Source organism: Balaenoptera musculus, chromosome 2, assembly GCF_009873245.2.
Source record: "Balaenoptera musculus isolate JJ_BM4_2016_0621 chromosome 2, mBalMus1.pri.v3, whole genome shotgun sequence".
Lineage (NCBI taxonomy): Eukaryota > Metazoa > Chordata > Mammalia > Artiodactyla > Balaenopteridae > Balaenoptera > Balaenoptera musculus.
This window is the reverse complement of record NC_045786.1, coordinates 166,399,935-166,423,326: the sequence shown is the minus strand read 5'-3', so window position 1 is coordinate 166,423,326 and position 23,392 is coordinate 166,399,935.

Here is a 23,392-nt window from a genome sequence, read left to right as displayed (position 1 = left end):
GCCGTGGACTGAGCTGTGGTCCCCGCGGAGACACCAGGGGCAAGGGAGTGCCCTCGCGGTAGCCGCGCGGCCAGGGGCGTTCCCGACCCGTGTGCGAGGCAATGTGGGGACAGCTCGTAGATCTTTTTTATTTCTCTTTTTTCTTTTTGTGGTAAATTATACAGAAAACTCACCACAGAGCCATTTTTAATTATAGCATTTAATGGCATTAAGTACATTCACATTGTTCTGCAACCATCACCACCATCTAGTTCCAGGACTTTTCTTCATCCCAAACTGAAACGCTGTCCCCGTTAAACACCAACTCCCATCTGCTCCGTCCCCCAGTCCTGGTATCCACCATTCTGCTTTCTGTCTCTGAATTTGACTGTTTTAGGTACTTACAGATAAGTGGAATCAGACAGGATTTGTCCTTTGGCGTCTGGCTTGTTTGTTAGGGTCCAGCCATGTTGTAGCATGTGTCAGAATTACCTTCCTCTTTAGGGCTGAGTAACATTTCGTTGTATGTGTAATATATAGACCACATTTTGTTTATCCATTCATTTGCCGACGGGCGTTGGGTTGCTTTCACGCTTCCACTTTTTGGCTGTTGTGAATATTGCTGCCGTGAACATTGGTGTACATTTACCTGTTTGAATCCCTGCTTTCAGTTCTTTAACGTATGTATCCAGGAATGGAATTGCTAGATCACACGGTAAATTCTGTTTGATTTTTTGAGAAGCTTCCATACAGTTTTCACAGCGTTGCACCATTTTACATTCTCGCCACCAGTGCACAAGGATCCCAATTTCTTCACATCCTCACCAACTCTTTATTTTTATTTTTGATACTAGCTATCCCAGTGGGTGTGAGGTGGTATCTTATTGTAGTTTTGTGCTTATTGGCCATGTGTATATCTTTGTAGAAATATCTCTTCAAGTCCTTTGCCCATTTTTGAATTGGGTTGTTTTTTGTTGTTGAGTTGTAAGGAGTTCTTTATATATTTTGGATATTAAACCTTTATCAAGTTCGTGATTTACAAATACATTTTTCCATTCTGTGGGTTGCCTTTTTACTCCCTTGAAAATTCTGTCTTGAAAAATTCTGAATTGCAAGACACGTTGGCCTCAAGGATTATAAGGGCTCTCGGACCTATAATAACTAAGATTTATTGAACACGTACGAGGTGCCTGATCTGTCCTAAATGTTTTACACATTTTATGCCATTTACTCCTCACCACGATTACAGAAATGGCAGCCTTTGGAGGGGAGTAGAGCATAGTGCATCACACTGAGAACTGGGGTCACGATGTCTGGCTTCCGGCACTGTGCAACTTCAGGCAAGTTGTTAAGCCACCCTTAGCCCCACGTCCTTGCCTTTACAATGAGGGAGAGTCATTTGGCTTCAGTGAGGGTTGGTGTAAAATGCTGGGCTCAGGGCCCCACACATCCTAAGCCCGTAATGAACGCTCCTTGTTACTATAATCCCCATTTTACAGATGGGAAAAATGAGGCATAGAGAAGGGAAGTAACTTGCCTGAGGTCACGGCAAGTCAGGGCTGGCCCTTGAACACCCATCTACCTAAATCAAAAGGAGTGTTTAACCATCATTCAACAATTCCCTAATTTATGTGTCTCCTTTAAGATAAAGGTGAAATTAAAATATGTGAATGTATGTGTATGTGTGTCATAGATTTTTCACGTTGAGAAGAAAACCAGATGGTGACTCATAATGAACATGGGCGGCAGTTGTGGGATTTCTTTCTTTGTTTTGTATGTAACCCTAGTAGCTCCTGAGGAGAAATTCATGGTCTTTGTTAGAGAGCCCGAGTTAAAACCTACCATTACTCTGTTACCCAACTCACATTAGTCTGAAAAACTAGGGATGTGCCCAGTGGCTGTTTAAGGGCTGTGCATGAGGCCAGTAGTCTTGGTAAGAGAAGCCATTGGTTCCCCGTTTTAAATAACAGTCTTCCTGGTCCAACAAGAAATAAGCGTTTATTTTAACCTCTTTGCTTTTATCCCTCCTGCTTTTGCATTCACTGTATTTTGAAAAGAAAGGAAAGCCCTTTTACCTCAGTAAAGCCACTCCCGTTACGCTGTAAGGTGCCATTAAAACAGGACCAAAATGAGTGAGTGAAGTTGAGCTGCAGTCCAAAGTGTGTGTTCTTTGCACGCACGCACGCACGTGCGCGCACACACACACACACCCCCTTGCAACAGAAGTGTGGCCCATGATGGCGTTTATGCCGTGCAAAGTGAAGGGGATGTTCCCTGATCTTGGTGACCTCCTCCCAGTTTTCCGTGGTTGGGGGGCCGAGTGTGGTGGTTGATGTGTGCACAACCTCGAATCTATAACTAGGAAGCGATCAGGTGATGAAGCAGTACTAGAGTGCTATTTGAGTCTTGAAATTTTTTTCTAACATTTTTAGGGAATAATTTCTGATGAGCCGCTTACTAGTGCTGAGTGTTGCTGGGTTTTTTGTTCTGAACATTGCCTTTCATTCGTAACACTCCCTACGCACCCCCACTTTCCTGTCAGTGCCTGAATCTGCCTTTGCGATGGAGACTTGAGTAGATCCCAGGGATGTTCGTAGATGTGATATGGCAAAAAAAAGTTGCATGGTTCGCTAAGTTTGGGCATGTATGGGTTCAACATAGTTGAACAGGATTCTTTGCAGGGCTTCTCAGGTCCTTTATTATGCTGAAGTGCCTTGGGCCTGAGAGAGGGCTGCATTTCCCAAACTTATTAGACCACAGACACCTTCACAGTAGATCTTAGGTACCAGCATCCTGAGCAACACACTTGAAGACTTGCCCTGCCAAGCATGCGGGCGTTTGGTGAACCGTATCTCTGACAGTGCCCAGAACCCAGCAGCCTGTGGTCGGTCAGCCAGCGTCACATGAAGGTGACAGGCAGCCCGTGCGGGACCCTAAGGGTTTATTCACTGCGTCACTTTGGCACCCCAGGCGTAGGTGAGTCCAAGTCCTGTTGTCCTGGCTACACGTGACTTGCAGGTGGCAGTCACGAAATCACGCTCCTGTTGGATGTGTTTTCTGTTAAAGCGAGTTCTGCTCGTGCAGGGGTTGGTCCCTGACAGTCCTAGAGCAGGACACACTTCAGGACATTTGCCTCCTGCTGAGGGCTGCACCTTGGCCATCTCAGGATGATGGATGTTGTCTTCCCTATCATCCCAAGTCTGCAGCTTTCAGGGAGGCCTTTCTATGTGCTGTTGACTCTGCCTAAAGCTCTCCTGGCCCTCTCCCCACCTTTTTTATTCATCCAGTGTGACCCTTCCTTGCAGACAGAGCCGGGCCCCTGGCCCCCTGGGACATCTTCCCATACCCAGCCCACCCTCAGCCCAGGTCCCCACTACAGCCCCCTACCCTTCTCACGGCACATCTCACACCGCTGCCCCCCCCTCTCCACACGTCTGCGAGCCTCTGGAATGAAAGGACCATGTCCTAACCACCACCACCATGTGTTCTGGGTCCCAGATGCCACTGGACCACAGGAGAGCCTCAGTATGTGCTGATCTCAGCCCAGTGCTGTGTGCCCTCTGTCTGCAGGTGTTAATGATTCTTCAAGAGACGGAGGAAGGGCAGGGTCAGGAGAGGGGTGAGGGTGGAGGCAGCAGAGAAGAGAGTGGGGAGAATCCCTGCTTTGCACAATGTCTTCACCGAGGGGAATGGGACCTGGGTCCTCCTGACTATTGTGTCTTAGTCTGGGGTGAAGAGTGGGCCTTCTGGTCCATCAGACACAGTTGGTTCATGCAGAGCTGAAAACCCAGTTGAGAAATGTCTGGAAGAACCTGTGCTTTTCCTGAAGATCTGGTTTGAATGGACACTGATCTTGTAACTGATCTTTTTTCCCTTTTTGCTTTGACTACTCGGCAACTCAGAGCCAGATTTGCAGCAGGCCTACGGGTCACCTGTTCACTGAAACATTTGTGGGCACGGTCTGTGTGTGGCACTCTTCCAGGTACTGAGGACAGAGCTGTGAGGGGCACGAAGGCCTCGTCCTCATCACAGGCTGTCACATTCCATGGCCGAACCAACGGGTAGTTGCTTTCTGGGAATAAAACCCTGTGTTTGTATTAGTTTCTCATTTCCCTTTGCCCTCATCCCCCTAAGTCTCCATCCTATCCTATTACAGCATCTCTTCAGTCCTTGCCACAGATCTTGGGAATAAGATGGGCTGTAACAAGCATATCGATACGCCTCGGTCCAGGATATGCATTAAGCAGCTACTAAGTATTCGGCATGAAACTGACCTAAATGAGTTAAGGTAGTTCTTGAGAAGGCCGGTAGCCCAGTAGAGTCACAGCTTTGAACTTTGTTCTGGTTTTGCTGTGACGTCCCAGTGGGCCGGCCTGTTAAATGGGTACAGCCGCAGCCCACACGCTGTTTTGTGAAGACAAGCAAGGCGACGGCCAGCTGTGTTCTCCCACGACAGGGGGCGTCGTGCTCTCGGTGTTCCCCCGGCTCCCGAGCCCAGGCTCAAATGTGGGCAGACACAGTGGGACACAAGTTGATTTTATGGGAAAGTGTGTTTGAGCTTTAAGTTCTCTTAAGAGCCGTAAGGCCACTTTGGGTTTTGTTTGGTGGTTAGTTATTTTTACTTACATTTACCTATTTTGGAATAAAGGGCTGAATCAGTCCTCTTAACAAGCCAGAATTCCAGCTTGAGGCTGTGTTTATAAATAGAAAATCGAGGCTTTCCAGAACTAAAGCTCACTAAAACCAATTCTGTTGACAAAGGGGAGGTACTGTCAGCTAGTGGTCTGAGCATTTCTAGGCATCGGGGATTCCTGAGTCCCAGACACGCCCCCAGGGTGATCCAGCTTTAACCCTCCTGTACCGAGGATGCTGAAAGGAGCCAGTCAGCTGGTGCTCGGGGGCCTGTGCTGTGGCCAGGTCATTGGCCTCCCAAGGCCTCTGGCTCCTCTATACAGTAAAGGATCCAACAGCTGATAAAGCCACAAAACTTGAACTTGTAAATGCAGAAGTAATAGATATCTGAGTCATGGCTGGTCAAGATCATGAATTCCTAGAAGCCCAGGCCATGTTCTTGTTCTTTCGCTCGACTCATCAGCTATGCAATCATCCGCGAATGTCGCTTCACCATCCACTACGGTCAGGCCCTGTCCGGGCGCCCGAAGTCAATGGGATTCAGTCAGGTCTCTCATATTCCAGGCGGGTGGGGGTGGGAGGAAAGACAGATGTGAAAGAAATCTGATAGTTTTGGAGAATAATTGCCTGGAAGACAGTGAAACGAGGTAGTGGAAGCGAGTGGCATGTGGAGTGGTGTGGCCAAGGTTAGATTACAAGATAGATAACATTTATTGAGTGCTTACTGGTCTAAGCACTGTCCCTGTGGTTCATACAAGAGGAGGTTCGACCACCAGTTTACAGATGAGTAGAGATATGCAGAGATGCTGCTGACGTCCTTGAAAATGAGTAAAACACAAGACGCTGCATTCAGGGCTCAGCTTATGGTGGGGACCATTGTGTGTAACCAAGTAACTTCAATCCCGTGTCCTCTCCGATGAAGCACTGACCAGGGCAAAGTGGAAAAAAGCTGGAGGATGAATGGAACCTTTACGGAAGGAAGGGGCGATACTTGAGCTGGGTTTTGAGGGATGAGTAGAAGTTCTCACAGAATGTCTCCCTGTGGGAGCTGTTGGTCCGTGGCACCGTGGATATTTGCAGGCTCTTTAATAGGCCACATAATTCTTTGGCATGATGGATCCAGGGGGGCTCCTGAGATGTGGGTCATGTTATATGGCCATTTCATAAAGCCCTGAATGTTTTTGAGGAATTATTTAAAGGGAGTGATCACTGTAAGTCTTCAAAATTAACTCACATATTTTAACCCAGATTTATAATGTCGATGTGGCTAATGACATCCCTGCAGACATTCTGAGAGCAGGCTATATTTTTCTGGGTGGGAGCTTTAAACCTGTACTTCATTCAACAGATCTCACGGTCTCAGGTTCCTCAGAGGTAAGGGCAGGGGGGTGAGGCGTTCAGCCAAACCAGTGATTCTGAGTTAGTATCACACTGAAATCAGAATATCTGGGGTGAGGCCTGGGCATCTGCATTTAAAAGAAAGTTGCCCAGATGATCCTAATGTGTAGCCAAGGTGAGGGGCCACAGGAGCGGAAGCAGGGTCTCCCCGGTGTGCTGCAGAACGCTGGTGAGGTCCCTGCTTCTTTCCTTGGCCAGAGCCATTCCAACTGGCTCTGCTCTATTCATTGAGCTTTCTTAGAACATTGTGTGGAAAGAAAGGGCGCTACTGCCGAAACTCATGTTTGAACACCATTGGCCCAGAAGCCTGCTCGGACCCTCTGACTCTACATCTGTGGTTCTCGGGGGGATTTTCCCCCGAGGGCTGGATCTTGGTACCATTTCTGCACTCTGTAGAGCAGCTGCCTCCTCTCCCAGGTCTGGCTACCTTGCCTTGATAGGTGAGCTAATTCCCAAATGTGGCAGCGGCAGCATTACAATGAGGGTTTTGATTACCTCGTTGTGAATTACAGCACAGTGCCCTGGTGAAGGGTCAAAGGTATTTGAAATCCTTTGGGATCAAATGTGAGATATTACTAAAATGAGGCTCCACTTAATAGGTGATAAATCTTGATATTGTAAGTTTAATATAGTTTGATGGTTGTAAATCCAGTGAATCTACTGTAGGAATTTGGTGTGTGTTGCATTTATGAAATATTTAGTCAGGTGTTTTTAAAGGTATGATTTTACTCATAAGGTACTAATTTTTATGGGCTTAACAAGCAAATTTCACATTGGTGTCAAGAAGGCTGCTGTTTGCGGGCCTTTGAAATGAAAAAAGACAAAGGTATTGTAGTTTTTTTTTTGAATTATAAGAAAGCTCTTCGGTAATATTCACAGTAATAGCCAAATCAAGAAGTGGATTTTAGTATACTTCAGAGTATATTTTAGGATAAGAAAATGGCTGAATAAGAGCAACTTAAAACTAAGTTTATATTTGATGTGTAGACTGTAAATATGAGGAAGGAGTACACATCTGGGGTGGAAATATGGCCACAGCCTAGATGTTGGGGCAAGTCTACCAGGTTGGTGGGCGGGAGGCCCTGAGTTCATTACTAGTCATGCATGTTTGTTTTCTACTGCTACAAATAACCATGCATTTGATGGGTCAAAACAACATGCATTTGGGACTTCCCTGGTGGCGCAGTGGGTAAGACTCCACGCTCCCCATGCAGGGGGCCCAGGTTTGATCTCTGGTCAGGGAACTAGATCCCACACACATGCCTCAACTGAGGAACCCACGAGCCACAACTAAGGAGCCTGCCCGCAGCAACCAAGACCCAGCACAACCTAATTAATTAATTAATTGTTTTTTAAAAACATGCATTCATTATCAGGTTCTGTGGGTCAGGAGTCTGGGCACCAGCTTAGCTGTGTCCTCCGCTCAGGTCTTGTGAGGCTGCAATCAAGGTGCTGGCTGGGCTGAGGTCTTATCTGGGCTTGGGGTGCTTCCAGGCTCACATGGTTGTTGGCAAAGTTCATTTTCTTGCAGATGCAGAGCTCCTGGCAGCTTGCAGCTTCAAGGCCAGCAGGAGAACTTCTCTCCCACGTCAGTCCTTCTTTTCGGGGAAGGCTTGGACCCACCTAGGATAACATCAACTGACTCAGAGTCAACGGATTAAGGACCTCAATTACATCTGCAAAATCCTTGCACCTTTGCCATGTAATATAACCTGACCATGACAGCGACGTCCCATCGTATTCCCAGGTCTCGCCCACGCTCAAGACGAGGGCATTACAGAAGGTGTGTATACCAAGGGGTGGGAATCCCGGGGGCACCTTAGAATTCTGCCTGCCACACCACAGATGTGACCCTACACAAGTCTCTTCGCCTCTTTAGCTTTCCTTTTGATGTACTGTCAGATGGGGATGGTAACTCCTACCTGTATTGGAGGGACGTTGGCAGCCTCAATGAGCTAATGTGTAGGAAATCAGGGGGTAAACTGGGCAGCCCCTGGTGCGGTGCCCAGGCAGTGTGCTGCATGCCACGGGCAGGCAGAGGTGCCTGAGTGGAAGTATAAGATGTGGGGAGTATTACCTGCTTTGGGCTGCAGGTACCACTGAATACACTGAGTGGATGTAAAAATGAAGACACCATGGACACATCTTCAGTTCCCTTTCATTTGATCAGTGACCTGAATGGGCACTGAAGTTGCTTATAGTTCACTTTTCAAAAGAGTTGCTTTTCCAGATCCTCACAGTCTTAATAATGACCACTGACATCTTTTCTGGATTGGGAACGGTTGCAGTGTCCAGTCGTTTACTTTGACCCCCTCATCTCCTCCCAACCATTCACCAGGTTCAGAAAGACACCATGATCAACAACCCTGTGATTTGCCACATGAGGGCCATTCAGTGGGGCGCATTTGCCCCTCCTCCCCACCTACCTACCCTCTGGCTTCCTGGTACCCCCTCCCCAAAATGGTCCCCGTCCATCACTTTCCATTTCACAGCTAATGTAGAACCCAATTGGAGACAGATAGGGACAGATGAATTTTTACACAGTTGCTGCAGGTCACTGGTTAAGTTATTGGTCAAATAATACTTGCAGTACAGATAACTGCTTTTGCCATTGCAACCTGGCTCTGCACGGCAGTAATTACAAATGCAGGGAAATGGAGGGAAAATCCATCTTATTTAAAAGTGTTTTAGTGTCAGCAAACACACTGTGATGCCATTAAGAAAGTTTTTGTTAAGGACACGCTTGACTTGAGGTTTTTAATTTGTTTGAAGTATTTTGCTAAAACAGAATTATGTTGGAGTTTACATAAAAGTAGAGAATGACATGAAAAGTTTTAACTTAAGCAGCAAAATATAAAGGCTAATCTTATTTAAAAGTAATATGTATGTCTTGATTGAGTGCCCAGATACACTCAACTGGGACTTTTTAGTGGAATCGGGTCTAAGCAGTTACACTGAGTTATACCGAGAAGGTTTCCCTGAGCTTATATTGCCAGACCTGAAATACTCTTGTGGCTGCATTTAATAAAGAAACGAAAGTCTTGAGTAAGGGGATATGATTTTTTATGACAGAAGGAATGCAAATAACTTTTAGTCTCATTGCCTTGACCGGGTTTGGTTTGATTTGATGGAGTTTAATAATGACTTATAACCTGTGCTGACAATATGCAGGCCCGCACAACGTCATTTAACTCATTTATTCTGCTTGCTGTAAAAACAAAGAGATGGCAAATAAATATATGGAACGTTCATTGTTTGTCAGAGGGCCCAAGCCAAGAGTTTTCAGTGACCTTTTAAAATATGGTCCCAGGCTAGTACTAAAATGTCTGTCACTCAACACACACACTTGCATGCTTTGGCCTTTTAACCCATGCATCTTGCGTTTTTCTCTTTCAAATGGGTGTATGAATTTCCAATCAGCTGCGGCGATGTAGGCTTTTGCATCGGAGGATTACTGTAAATTGCAGCCTGACAATTACAATACGCAGGGCACCGGCGAGTTATTAATGGGCTCGCCTACTGATGGCCTTTCAGCACAGCCTCGGACCTGCTGAGCCTCAGCCTAATTAGATCCAGGGGTAGAGGCCCCGGTGGATGAGGCGAATGGGGAGGGGGCTCACCGAGACCCCGCCTCCAGCAGAGGAAGATATCAATTGATTATGGATGGCTCCTGTCCGCCATGTCGGATCTCTAATTCACCTCCTCCTTAATGACTTGTATTGGCTTAAGGAGCTCTGCCTGATTTGACAGCATCAAGCTCAGCTGACAAAGACCAGCAGGTGACTTTAATTGAAGACTTCTATGGCAAGAGATTTTATGCAAGACAGAGCAACAGTTCAACAGACACAAAAGAGGCTTGTAAAAAAAAAAAAAAGTCTGCAGCAGTTGTAGAAGGAGACTGGGACCAGACCTGGAGTTAGCTACTTGCTTGCGTTTAGTTTACACTTTTTCACCCCTTCAGTGGTGGGATCAGGAAAGGAGACCCCCTTTCCTACCCCCTGCCCCTGGAAATTCTGCAGCCGTCTCTCCTCTCTTGGGTTTCAATATTTATCTTTAGGGATGAATTATGTCCAGGCATAAATTATGTTTGACACATCTTGATGCTGGGGGAAAAAATTAAATTTTTCACTGCTCGGAAAAACATTCCCCAGAACGTATCACACTCCGAATGCGTCCTGAAAGAACTCAGCATGCTGTTTAGTTTTACAAAATTAAATGGACGGCCTGTCTGAAGCGTCGGAAGGGTGGAGGATAATGATCACTGAGTGAATGAATGAAAAAAAAAAAAAAGATGACAGATAGGATTGCAGACTTGGAGCGCTGGGAAAGGAGGGGAGAAGGAGTGCTAGGCGGGGTCCAGCCAGAACACTCCTCGCTGGTAGGGTCAGTTAGAAAACTCTTTAGGAGATGCCTTGGTTTTTTGGAGGGTCGAGACATTTAAAGGTATCGTGTCATCCAGGTGGCTGGCTGCATGGCCAGCATCTGCTGGGGGCCTCGGATGTGGCTGCATTCTTAGATACTCTATGGGCAGTTCATCTGATCCAACCCCTAGGAACTCCGTGTCCTAGTCAGCCAAACATCTTATACTTCGCCTCACCCAACTTCTTACCAGGATCTGAATATGCCAAATATTCTCATACCTCTACCCTTTGCTTTTGGAACTTTCTCTGCCTGAATTTTCTTCCCTCCTCCCTCCTTCTTCATCTTGCAAACTCCTATTCACCCTTCAAGACATAGTTTGGTCACCTCCTCCAGGAAGCTTTCCAACTCCTCCCTTGCCCTCCCACTGGAGTGTTCTGACTCCAGAGCCTGCACTCTCGTCCACTATGCTGTGCTGCCTCCTACAAAGGGGTAAGGAAATAGTTGAACATCCGACTAACCAACCAGAACACAGTTTGCACCCCAAGGGAGGTACCAAAGGAGTCCCAGAGTTAGAGAGAAGGGAGTGACGGATTGTGGGGAAGGTGGGTGGAGGCGGAATCGGGGGGCACCTGGGAAGGGAGGTGGATGCTGGGGCAGTGGTAGGAGCAGGCTTTCCAGGAAGCTCAGACTCCGGAAGTCAATTGGGCATCCGTGCCAGACGGTTTAAGGGCTGGGAATGTTGCCCAGAAGAACTGATTTGGAATGACAATGTGATTAGGAAACTCCAGAATCCAATAAGGCTAATAGCCTAGCTTGGTCCATATGCTATGAACAGATTGGCAGATGCCCCAACCCACCCCCCAAACAAGCAAATCCATACTCTTCAGCCTCCCCACACACGCCACAGTCACAGCCTCAACTTCCTGGCTTCTGCTCTGCAGAACAACTTTCTCTCTCCACCTGGCTGGCCCTACCCAGCTGTCAAGGAACCCCCCCCGCAATGCATACACCACCACCACCAGGAAGCCTTCCTGGATTCCTCCTCTTGGCAGAACCATTCCTTGTGTATGCCTGCCACACACACCTATCACATGTTATCAGTCTTACTCTTTGCATTCCTGGATCCCCCTGGCAGCCACTTGGGGGCAGATTCATTTCCGTATCTGTACTCAGGGTGGCCACGTCTGTTGCTGAATGAATGTGAAAACAAAATGGGGGAGCTGATCCCAAAGAGCTATCTTCAGCCACAAATTTGGGAAGTTACATTGCTTTTAAAAAAAACAAAACTTGGAACAGTTCAATGATTATTTGTCAGTGGGGATCTTTATTAGGGAACAAAGAAGCATAGTAATCAAGGTTATCTTATTTGGTTGCTGCACTTCTACTGTGCGATGGGCCCTGTGTGTGTGTGTGTGTTGGCGGGGGTGGGGGGTGGCTCCTGCCACAGAGATGACGCCAGTCCAGTTGGGGAGGTGATGCACAGAGGCAACCAGAGAGTGATGCAGTGAAACGAAACCCATACCCGGACCAGGGAGATGAAGGTGATGGAGATGGAAGTGGATGGAGATGGGGGAGGAATAGAGACAGGGGTGGAATAGAGACAGGGGTGGTGGAGATGGGAGATAGGTGGAGACAGGGTGATGGGGGCAGATGGAGGTGGATGGAGATGGGAATGGGTAGAGATGGAGGATGGATGGAGATGGGGATGAGGGAGATGAGGATGAGAGAGATGGAGGTGAATGGAGAAGAGGATGGATGGGGAAAGGGGAAGATGGAGATGGGGGAGTCTAGATGGGAGATGGATGGAGATGAGGGTGGTGAGAGATGGGGGTGATGGAGATGGGGATGGATGGAGAAGGGGGTGATGGAGGTTGGGGGGTAGGTGAAGGTGGGGGTGATGGAGATGGAGGGTGAATAGAGACGGGGATAGGTGGAGATGGGAGTGATGGAGAAGGCGATGATGGAGATGGGATAATGGATATGGGGGTTATGGCTATGGGGTGATGGAGAGGGGGATGGACCGAGCTGGGGGGTGTTGAGATGAGGATGTCCTGGGTCTTGTCTCAGAGGAAGGAGAAGGTGAGGACTCTGAGCTGTCATCCCTGCTGCGGGGATGGGGACGTCTGAGCTCCTGCAGTGCAAGGACCATTACAAAGTCATCTTTGTCTCCCTCATTGTCTAGTCCAGAGCCTGAAACAGGAGGTTTTTCAATGCATATTTAATGAATGAAGGAGTGAATGTTGAATGTGCAGAGTGGCTCCTAAATCCACATTCCCGCCCTGACTTTAAGCCCCAGATTGATTTTCCCAACGCCTCCCCAGCTTTCCCCAAACCCAGCCTGTGCCCGGGTGACCCATTTTTCCTCTGCTTTTCTTTGCTGGGTTGATGGACCTGCTTTTCTCCATCTCCAGAAACGTCAGGCCACCTTGCCCTGCTCCTGTCCTCACCTCTCCCTCGAAATGCCTATCCTCGCCCTCCCTCCATGACCATTCCGGGCTCTGCCCTCCCCTCGGGCCCACCTGGGCCCTCCTCATGGCTCCTAAGCCACAGCCCCGTCTTCAGTCTTCCTCTCTGGCCATCCCTGTCCCGTGCAGCTGGCAAAATTTCTGGACAGAAACAGCTCAGATCACATCCAGCCCTCCTCAAACGTCTTCCGCCTGCTCTCTCTTCTTCCTGCGCCGACCCCACCTACCCCGCCCCCTGGCCTCCTGGCTCACTCCTCAGCTGGCCCATCACCGCCGTTGCCTGGCTCCAGCCTTCCTCCTTCACCTCCTCTCCATCCACCCGCCTTCACGTGGGCCACACGGGACTAGGCCCCATCCATTTGCTGGGTGATCTGTGGAAGTCACTTACCCCCGACTTTGGTTTTTGCATCGCTGTGATGAGTGGGTTGTTTGGAGCGAATGGTCGGAGTTGGAGTCGACATGACATAACAGGGAGAAGCATAGCTTTGGACTCAGGCGGGGCTGGGTTCGAACTCAGATTGTTCTGCTTAGCAGCTGTCTGACCTCACCACACGAAAGTGACCATGACCACACCATAGCAGGAGTTCTAGTGCCCAGCACAGGGCCTGGTACAGTGCGTGTGCAGTAAAGGTGCCTATCCTTATTGAAGTCTCATCTGTGTCTGGAAGATGACTATGCATCCCTTTCCATCATCCCCAAGTGAGGGGAAGGGCGCTGCTCTTGGCTGCACCTCCATTTACTTTGGGGCCACCTTGCATTCTTCTTTCCGAAAGGGCGCAGCCCTTGGGAGCCATGAACGTCCAAGCAGACTGGAGCTGCCAGGCTGAGCTGGGGATGGATTGCTGGAACGAGGCATGGCCAGGTCAGTTGTTCCAGGACTGAGTTGGTCCCCCGGTATCCTCAGCGCTTTGGCCTCCTCTCCTTGCAGCCGTTCACTGGAAGCGCCTCATTAGGCCGCCTCGGGAAAGGCGGCCTGGCCGGCATGTCAGACTTGCTCTGCCCGGCATAACTCAGGCCTTGGCTGGGCCCCTTGCCCTGGGCTCAAGGGGGCCCCCCAGGCAGATTGAAGTCATCTGTCCCTTCGCTCATCACTCTGGGGAGGAGAGTGGAGCCGCCTTCCTCCCGGCTGGGAGGCTCCTGGAGGACAGTTTGTGAATTTCATTCTCCTTCCAAAGACGCAGCTGTGATGGATGCATATTTTCTGGCCAAATCCCGCTGAAGTTGGCCCCTGCATTTTGAAGTGTCAGGCTGCAAAGAGCAAGGCTGGGAGGGTGGAGTGTAGGGAAGAGGACGTGGAGAGGGTGGAGGCAGGAAGAATACAGGCTGGAGATTTCTGCACTCAGGAGCTGGCCCAGAAGGGCACAGCCTAGAGGGTGACCCTGCCGGGGTGGCTGTTCCTGCACAGATCAGGGCACTGATGCCTTCACAAGTGGGCCTGCGGGGCCCCGCATAAGGAGGCTCCAGTGAGAGGCGTCCAGAGAAAGGAATGGCCTGTCAGGAGAGCTGGGAGCTGAAACCCTAATCCCCCAGTGGGGTGTGGAGATGCAGCCCAGATTTTAGAGGCTGGGGGCTGTGATGACAGTTTCCTCTGCCCTCTTCAAGGAACGCCCAGACTAGGGGCCCCCTCTCTCCTCCCTCCTTCTCATGCTGTTGGAGTCGTGCAATGTGAAAACTGCATGGGGCTTGCAGATCTTCCAGCAAAGTCCTTCCTTCCTTCTCCTCAGACCATTTTCTGAACGAGGAGACTGAGGCGCAGAGATGGGAAGTGGCTCGTCCGCGTCCCCACCTACCTGGCTGTGGAGCTGAAGAAGCAGCTTGCCTGGGACCCTTTCACTTTACACCACGTGCTACTTTCTTCATTTCCACTCCAGCCCCCATCCTCTGTGTTTTATATGTTTCTTCTCCAGGATCCTTCTATTTCGGCATCCCCGAAGCAAAAGGAAGAAGTAGAGACAGAGGGGATTTGAAAAGAAGGTCATACATGTGAAATAACTGGAAAGGGGGTAAGAGAACTGGAGGGAAGTTCCTAGATGACAGACAGAAGGCATCTCCTGGTGTGGGGAAGGGAGGATGGGGAGGAAGAGGCAGTGTAAGACCTGCAGAAAGAGAGAGGGGGATAAGGAAAGAGTCTATAGACCCAAGATCATGGTGGCTAAGGTGCCCTAGATCCTTTTTGAAATAATGTTGGGTATAAACAAATAAATGATGGTGATGGTGATAGTGATAGTGATGGTGATGATGATGGTGGTGGTGGTGGTGGTGATGATGATGATGATGGTAGTGATGATGGTGATGATGACCATGGCAGTGGTGGAGGTAGTGATAATGATGGTGGTGATTTTGATGATGATGATGGTGATGATGATGGTGGTGGTGGTGGTGGTGATGATGATGATGATGGTGGTGATGATGGTGATGATGACCATGGCAGTGGTGGAGGTAGTGATAATGATGGTGGTGATTTTGATGATGATGATGGTGATGATGATGGTGGTGGTGGTGGTGGTAGAGGTGATGATGATGGTGGTGATGATGATGATGATGATGATGGTGGTGGTGATCTTGTTGATGATGGTGATGCTGCTGCTGCTGATGGTGGTGGTGATGATGGTGGTATTGATGTTGATGATGACTATGGCAGTGGTGGAGGTAGTGATAATGATGGTAGTGATTTTGATGATGATGATGGTGATGATGATGGTGGTGGTTGTGGTAGAGGTGATGATGATGGTGATGATGTTGATGATGGTGGTGGTGATCTTGTTGATGATGGTAATGCTGCTGCTGCTGATGGTGGTGGTGGTGGTGGTGATGACGGTGGTGATGTTGATGATGGTGGTGGTGATGATGGTGGTGGTGATGATGGTGGTGTTGATGCTGATAATGACTATGGCAGTGGTGGAGGGTAGTGATAATGATGGTAGTGATTTTGATGATGATGATGGTGATGATGATGGTGGTGGTGGTGGTAGAGGTGATGATGATGGTGATGATGTTGATGATGGTGGTGGTGGTAGAGGTGATGATGATGGTGGTGATGATGATGATGATGGTGGTGGTGATCTTGTTGATGATGGTGATGATGCTGCTGCTGATGGTGGTGGTGATGATGGTGGTGTTGATGCTGATGATGACCATGGCAGCGGTGGAGGTAGTGATAATGATGGCAGTGATTTTGATGATGATGATGGTGATGATGATGGTGGTGGTGGTGGTGGTAGAGGTGATGATGATGGTGGTGATGATGATGATGATGGTGGTGGTGATCTTGTTGATGATGGTGATGATGCTGCTGCTGATGGTGGTGTTGGTGGTGGTGGTGATGATGATGATGGTAGTGATGATGGTGATGATGACCATGGCAGTGGTGGAGGTAGTGATAATGATGGTGGTGATTTTGATGATGATGATGGTGATGATGATGGTGGTGATGATGATGATGATGGTGGTGGTGGTGGTGGTGGTGATGATGGTGATGATGTTGATGATGACGATGGTGAGGCCGATGGTAGGGATGATGGTGATGATGGTGGTGGCGATGATACTGATCGTATTAACTCACTGTAGAACCTTGGGTAAGTCTTTTATCCTCACTGGGCCTCAGTTTCTCCATGTATGAAACAAAGAGGTTGAAATTCTGCCTCTTTTTTCCTCTGAGATTCTGTTATCCAAAGAAAGGATCAGCAAAATGTAGGAAAATCTTTTAGGGAAGAAAGAAAAAGGGTTGGGGGAAAACAGGCAAATGGGGGTCAAACAAACAGAAACAGAGAGGAAACGTTTGTGCAGTCATGACACAAAAGAGCCCCCTCTCCTGAAAACCTCTCTCCTTCCGGGACTGGGAAGGCTGTCCCTGTGCTTCTGGGAGATGAAGAGTTGCTCCGGCTGGAATGGAAGTGGGGTAACAACGGCACAGCCCACTGTGCGCTGACAGCACCTGATTTCCCAACCCAGAGAGTCCTCACCTGCTAATTACATCTCCCAGGCCTGCCTCCACAGGGAATTTGGCTTCACACAATCACCACCCCACGCCCCAAAGGGTCTGGAGTAAATCATTAAAATATCAGGTTTCCCGCCCCTGGGGGATGAGTAGGTGCTAAAAAGAGGCCAGACTGGATTTGTCAAAAACCAATCAGCTCTCACACACCAAATAGCCCCGCTCGGTGCAAGTAACCAGCCTGGGGTTTAGGGGCGTGAGAGGGGGGCAGACGGGGGCTCTGGGAAAGCGCTTAAGCCCAGGGCACCGATTAGTTGCCCTCAGGGCCAGACAGAGCCTTGGGGAGCCAGGGAAGGGCCCAAGTGTCCGGCCCAGCTGAAGGCAGGAGAAATTACCCCATGAAGCACCTATAAGTTCAGTTCGCCACCAACAGAAAGTTTTTGGAGCCCTGGGGTCAGTCTTGCTTGCCCCCTCCAAGGGTCAAATGGGCCCAGAGCTACGGCGGAACTTTGTAAGCTGCAAAGCACTAAGGAAATGCAATTCATTCGCGCACTTTTTCAATCAAAAAAGTCATCTTACAGAGAAAGACAAATACTGTATGATATCACTTATATGGGGAATCTAAAAAATACAACAAACTAGTGAATAAAACAAAAAAGAAGCAGACTCGCAGATACAGAGAACAAACTAGTGGTTGTCAGTGGGGAGAGGGAAAGGGGAGGGGCAAGACAGGGGTAGGGGGAAAAACGGGTAATTATGGGATTATATGAAACCATGTGTGTGAAACTCTTGAAAATTGTGAAGCACTACAGAATTTAAAGAATTTTTCATTCAATAAAAAAAAAAGTCATCTTAGAGCAAGACTGTGTGCCAGCCCCAGGGAGGCTCTGGGGACCCTAACATTCTGCCCTTGGCCACCTTGTCCTTTTTGATCCAGGTTGTCCCTTGGCCACTGTGACCACCCTTAGTCATCATACTGGCTCATCCTCTGCCTGACCTTGAATGTGGGAGCTCCTCTGCCCCGGGGTCTGCTCTCCCCTGCCCTCTCCTCCTTCTCCCTGGGTGATGTCTTCTACCCTCACGGTCATAATTACTCTCAGTGGCAAGGGCTTCCCAGGTCTGAGTCCCCAGTCCCACCAGTCTTCCCACTTCCAGACCCATCTATCCGTCCATCTCCTGGACTCTCCCCTCGGATGGCCCTCAGCGTCAGCTCATGAAGCCCCATTGTCTTCTCAGGCCCTCCAAAGCCACTCCTCCTGGGCTTCCTGTCGTAACTAAGGGCACCCCTGTCCAGCCGGTACTCCAAATTGGAAACCTGGGAGGCATGCTCCTTCCCTCCCTCCTCCTCCCCCCACTCCTCCCCTCCCCCCTCCTTCCCCCTCCTCCCCCCCTCCTCCCCTCCCCCCCATCCGGTGAGCCCCGATCCTGCCGATTCTTTGTTAGAGCTCTTGGTGTTGGTCCTCTTTCTGAGTCTAGCTGGGGCACCTGTCTCGGCAGCCCCCCTCTGTAGCCTGTGTGACAGACAGTCTTGCAGCTGCAGGGCCACCTTCCAGAGGTTTTCACCTACTTTCTAGCTGAGGTCTAAGCGAATCAGTCACCCCAAACCCTCGGTCTCCATTTCCACATCTGTGGGGATAAAATATGCCTAATGCACAAGATTGGTGTGAGGTTCACACGAGGTGAGGTTGGTCCTATTTTCACAAACTGGGTCATGGATATCTTGGGGGGTGTGTGTGTGTTTATCCGTGTGCCAGGGAGTCCAAAGAGTTGCAGGGTAAAATGAAGCACTCTTTAATAATGCCAGTTTTGCTCAATTCTTGGGGCCCAATATATACATTTTTCCAAATATTTTTATATTAAAATAAACACGGACCTATTACGGAATTGAATACAAATCTTGCATCCACGTAAAAGAGTAACATGAGCTCTAGCAGATGCGGTTGGTGTCCTGCCCAGATCTCCTCACCTTTAGTCCTTTGGGTCTGACCACTCAACTCCCAAATGTTGACACCGGCATTTCTCTGGCTGCAGAAGCCCACCCCACCCACCCCCATGCAGGCCAGGAGATGAGCAGTCTCTGGGGGTAGGCTCAACCTATGAGCAACGGGCATGGGTGTGTCAATACCACAGCTCCCAGGCTCACGCGGGTGGTGGGGAGAAGGGTGGACACTGTGAGCTCTGTGGGCTGCATTGGTCCTGGAGCCCCCAGCAAGATTGGGGGGCAGTTGCCCACAATGATACAGGGCTTAATCATGCACCCCTTCTTGGCTGCCTTGACCTCCCTGTCTCCTCTTACCACCCCTTCATGGTGTGTCTTGGGATCCTTCCTTCCCACCAACTATCTGCCTCCTGATCTCAGAGTCTGCTTCTGGGAGAATGAAACTGAGACGTGGGATGCCTACCAACAGCAACAGCAAGAGAAACACCGTAACAACAATAAAAATAGCTGCCAATTAGCCTGCTCCCCATTTTCCATGCATCGTCTTCACTTACTCTCGTTTGCCTGCAGTAGGTGCTATTTACAGATGAAGATGATGAGGTTTAAGTCACACGCTTGCCCGAGGCCTCACAGCCTGTGAGAGTGGAGCTGGTATTCCAGCTCCTACAGAGTCAGAGCCCACGTTGCAGCCTCTAGGCAAACAGCCACTTTGACTGGTGCCCTTGGTGGAACCGTCTGGAAAGCGCATTGCCGGGGCAAGCGCTGGTGGGCTGTAATCCAGGATGTCTCCACGTGGATGCGGGGCACACCTGCGGCTGTTGAAAAGGAATCCTACGAGCCCAGAAAATCTGTAGGCTGTCCCTCCCATCCCACTACTCTTTTTGAAACACTGCCTTTTTTTTTTTTTTTTTAAGTATAGTTGATTTACAATATTGTGTTAGTTTCAGGTGTACAGCAAAGTGATTCGGTTATACATATATATGTATATACCTATATCCTTTTTTCTGATTCTTTTCTGTTATATGTTATTACACGATATTGAATATAGTCCCCTGTACTATACAGTAGGTCCTTGTTGTTTACTTTATATATAGTAGTGCGTATCTGTTAATCCCATACTCCCAATTTATCCCTACTCCCCCACCTTTCCCCTTTGGTAACTATAAGTTTGTTTTCGACGTCTGTGAGTCTGTTTCTGTTTTGTAAATACGTTCATTTGTATCATTTTTTTTCGATTCCACATATAAGCGATATCATATGATATTTGTCTTTCTTTGTCTGACTTATTTCACATATGATGATCTCCAGGTCCATCCATGTTGCTGCACATGGCATTATGTCATTCATTTTTGTATGGCTGAGTAATATTCCATTGCATATATGTACCACATCTTCTTTATCCATTCATCTGTTGATGGACACTTAGGCTGCTTCCATGTCTTGGCTATTGTAAATAGTGCTGCTATGAACATTGGCGTGCATGTATCTTTTCTAATTAGAGCTTTCCTCTTTTCCGGATGTACACCCAGGAGGAAACATTGCCTTTCTAACTGATGTCTTCCTTTCCCACTTGATACAGGCACAGGGCACAAGAACCATCCCACCGTCTTCTCAGCTTGCTGGAAGGAAACCCCAGCACAAGGGTGGATGCTTGTGGCCTTTTGGGAGGTGATGCTGGTTCCACTCGGCCAGATGGGATATTTTATGAAAAGCTTGAAATCCAGATTTCCATATGAAATGTCCTCACTTTAAAATATTGGCCACTATCTAAAAATGCTTAAAATCCACCATTTAGTAGCCCAAATAACCCCATCTGGGGGCTGAATTTTGCCCAGGACCCACCAGTGGGTGACCCTGGCTGAGACATGCCATCAGCCCCGGGGCTACAAGGGTAAACGGGCATCTCTGTTTCCGAGGCCCCCCGACTTCCGTCACGGAGAAGGGAGGGACCCGTTCCTGGACCAGCCGCCCGAGGGATGGAGCCTTTTGCTGGTACCCCCATGTGGGCTGAACGGGACCTCCCTGTGCAGCCCGGGAAACCGAGGCCGGCAGGGCAAGGAGGTGCCGAGTTGCCACCCTGCAGGCAGCGTCTGAACCAGAGAGGAACCCGCCGTTCCCGGTCTCCTTGGTGGCGTCCCCACTGCTGGTTTGGCCCCGGCAGTGCCGTGGGAGGTGCCCGGTTTGGGCGGCCGCCGCGGGCACCCCTCACTGGCCTCTGTGGGTGGCTCTGCCCGTTGGTTAGTTTTCAGGGTCTGGGACTGTGGAGTTTGCTGACAACTGCCAGAGCCCTGATGAGTGGCGTCGGGACTGTGGCTGTTTATTTAAAACCTTACAAACAGTTTACAGCCAACGGAGCAGAGTTGACAGGCCAGGACTTCACTGCCCGGTGGCCCTGAGGGGCTGCGGAGAGAGCAGATTTCTAGCCGGTCCGCACACTTTAGGGACGCGCTTGCCGCTGGGGCCGCCTGGCTGGGCATCTCCGGGTGGCCCCTGGCTCCTGCCCGGCTTGACACACTCTCTGGGGTCCTCCCACTGATGTGGGCTGAACGTGTCCCTTCAAAAATGTGTTGAAGTCCTAACATCAGATACGCGATAATGTGACCCTATTTGGAAGTAGGATCTATGCAAATGTAATTGAGTTAGAACAAGGTCATGCCGGAGTAGGATGGGCCCTAAGTCCCATGACTGGTGTTCTGGTGAGAAGGCCAGGCCAAGACACAGAGACACGGAGAGGAGAAGACCATGTGAAGACAGGGACGAGGATTAGAGTTGGGCTGTCACAAGCCGAGGACTACCACGGATTGCCAGGAGCCACCAGGAGATGGAGGAAGCGAGGAAGGATTCTTCCCAAGAGCCCTCAGAGAAAGCATGGCACTGATGTTGAACTTCCTGCCTCCAGAACTGAGAGAGAATACACTTCTGCTGTTTTAAGCCTCCCGGCGTGTGGGTTCTTTGTTACGGCCGCCCTAGGACACTGACGCACACATCCACCTCCAGGCCTGCGCTAGGGTCCCTTCACGGCTCACACCCGCCGCGCACACCTACCTTAGTACCACTTGGCCGTGTCTATCTGGCTGCTTCCCGGGCCCCGGAGCTCAGCTTCCCTGCAGCAGGACCCGCTCGTGCTCCTGTGGTGGCCCCGGGCTCCTGGAGCAGGTGAGCAGGAAATTAGCAGACACCCAGTGGCCAAGAGGGCGTGGTCCTGAGCATGTCACTGCCAACCTACTGGGACTCCCGGGGACAGCCAAGGATGGGGGGTGGGAGAGAGAAGAGGAAGGCCTGTCTCTGAGGGTGGGGACGGGCAAGAGGAAAACTGTTTGGTGGTAACTGTGCTCCTGGCGGGGGCCGGCCAGCCTGCCGCTCAGCCCAGGTGGAGTTTGCAAACGCCTCGCTACTGGGTGAGGTCGCCGACCGAGAGCAGAGGCTGTTTGACCTCAGGTTCTCGGGCTCAGCCCAGACCTACCTAACAAGAACCTGCATTTTACCAAGATGTCCGGTGACTTGCAGGCATGTGGTGTTGCAGAAGCTCCGGGCCTGGGATGGGGAGGGTAGCAGGATGGATGGACTTGCTTCTCCAGTGCCTCTAGCTCAGTTGGGTTTTCCACAGGAATTGGGGTGACCGATCCAAACCGGGGTCTGCAAGGGCTGATGTCGGGAGGAGAACATTCTGGTCTTCATGGTCCCCAAACTTGTCTTCCTCCGCTGCTTCCACCCAGGTGCTCCAAGCAGAAACCTGGGTGTCACCCGGAATCCTTCCTTCTCTTGACCCTCCACCCAGCCTGGTCACCAAGCCCTGGGGATTGTAAAGGAGGTCTGTTCTCTCTCCATCTCCATGGTCAGCCTCTCCTTCTTGCCTGGACGACTCTTATAGGCCCTAAAGTTCTCCTGTCCTGTGTAGACCTACCTCCTCTAAGCCACTCTCCATCTGGTGGGCAGAATGATGCTAAAAACTCTAGTTCCCACCGAGTCAGGCTCCTGCTTAATTCTCAGAGCCCCAGCCCCTTGGACCATCTTCAAAGAAGGACCCAAATCCTTGCCGGGGCCTGGAGGCCTGGCCTGAGCTGGCCCTGCCTCATCTCCTCCACCTGGCGCACCTTCCCCCACCCCCCTTTTCCTCTGGTCAATTGCTGTCTCATCCTTGAGATGCCACCTCCTCCGGGAGGCCTTCCTGCACCCCAGACAAGACCAGGCCTCCCTGACCTTCGCGTCCTGCGTCCCTGCTTTTCCCCTGCAGCACTTGTCACGGTGCTGATTGCAGTGCCGTGTGCACCTGCTGGAAACTGGCGTATGCCAGGAGGGCAGAGGCCAGGTGTGCCTGTCTCCTGCATCCCCTGCCCGGCACCGTCGGCACTGCAGCCTCCCCTCTGGCCCCTCCAGCAACCCCTCTCCACTGGTGCCAGAGTGGTTTGGCTGAGGTGCCAGCCCCATCGCGCTGTGCCTTGCACCAAATTCCCTCGCGGAGCCCAAGGGCCACTGAGTGGATGAATGAACAATTGAGTCACGAAGGAATCTACGCAGGAGAAAAATGTGCGATTTCGAGGTAGTGATCAAGACAATAAATGAAATACCCCACAGCGTGTCAGCAGTGCCACTGACCTCTCCACAGCAGCCGCTTCTGTCGTTGTCATTTTGTTTTAATTGTTTGTGTCGAGGCCCGGTTTACAAATACTAAAGTGCAGGAAA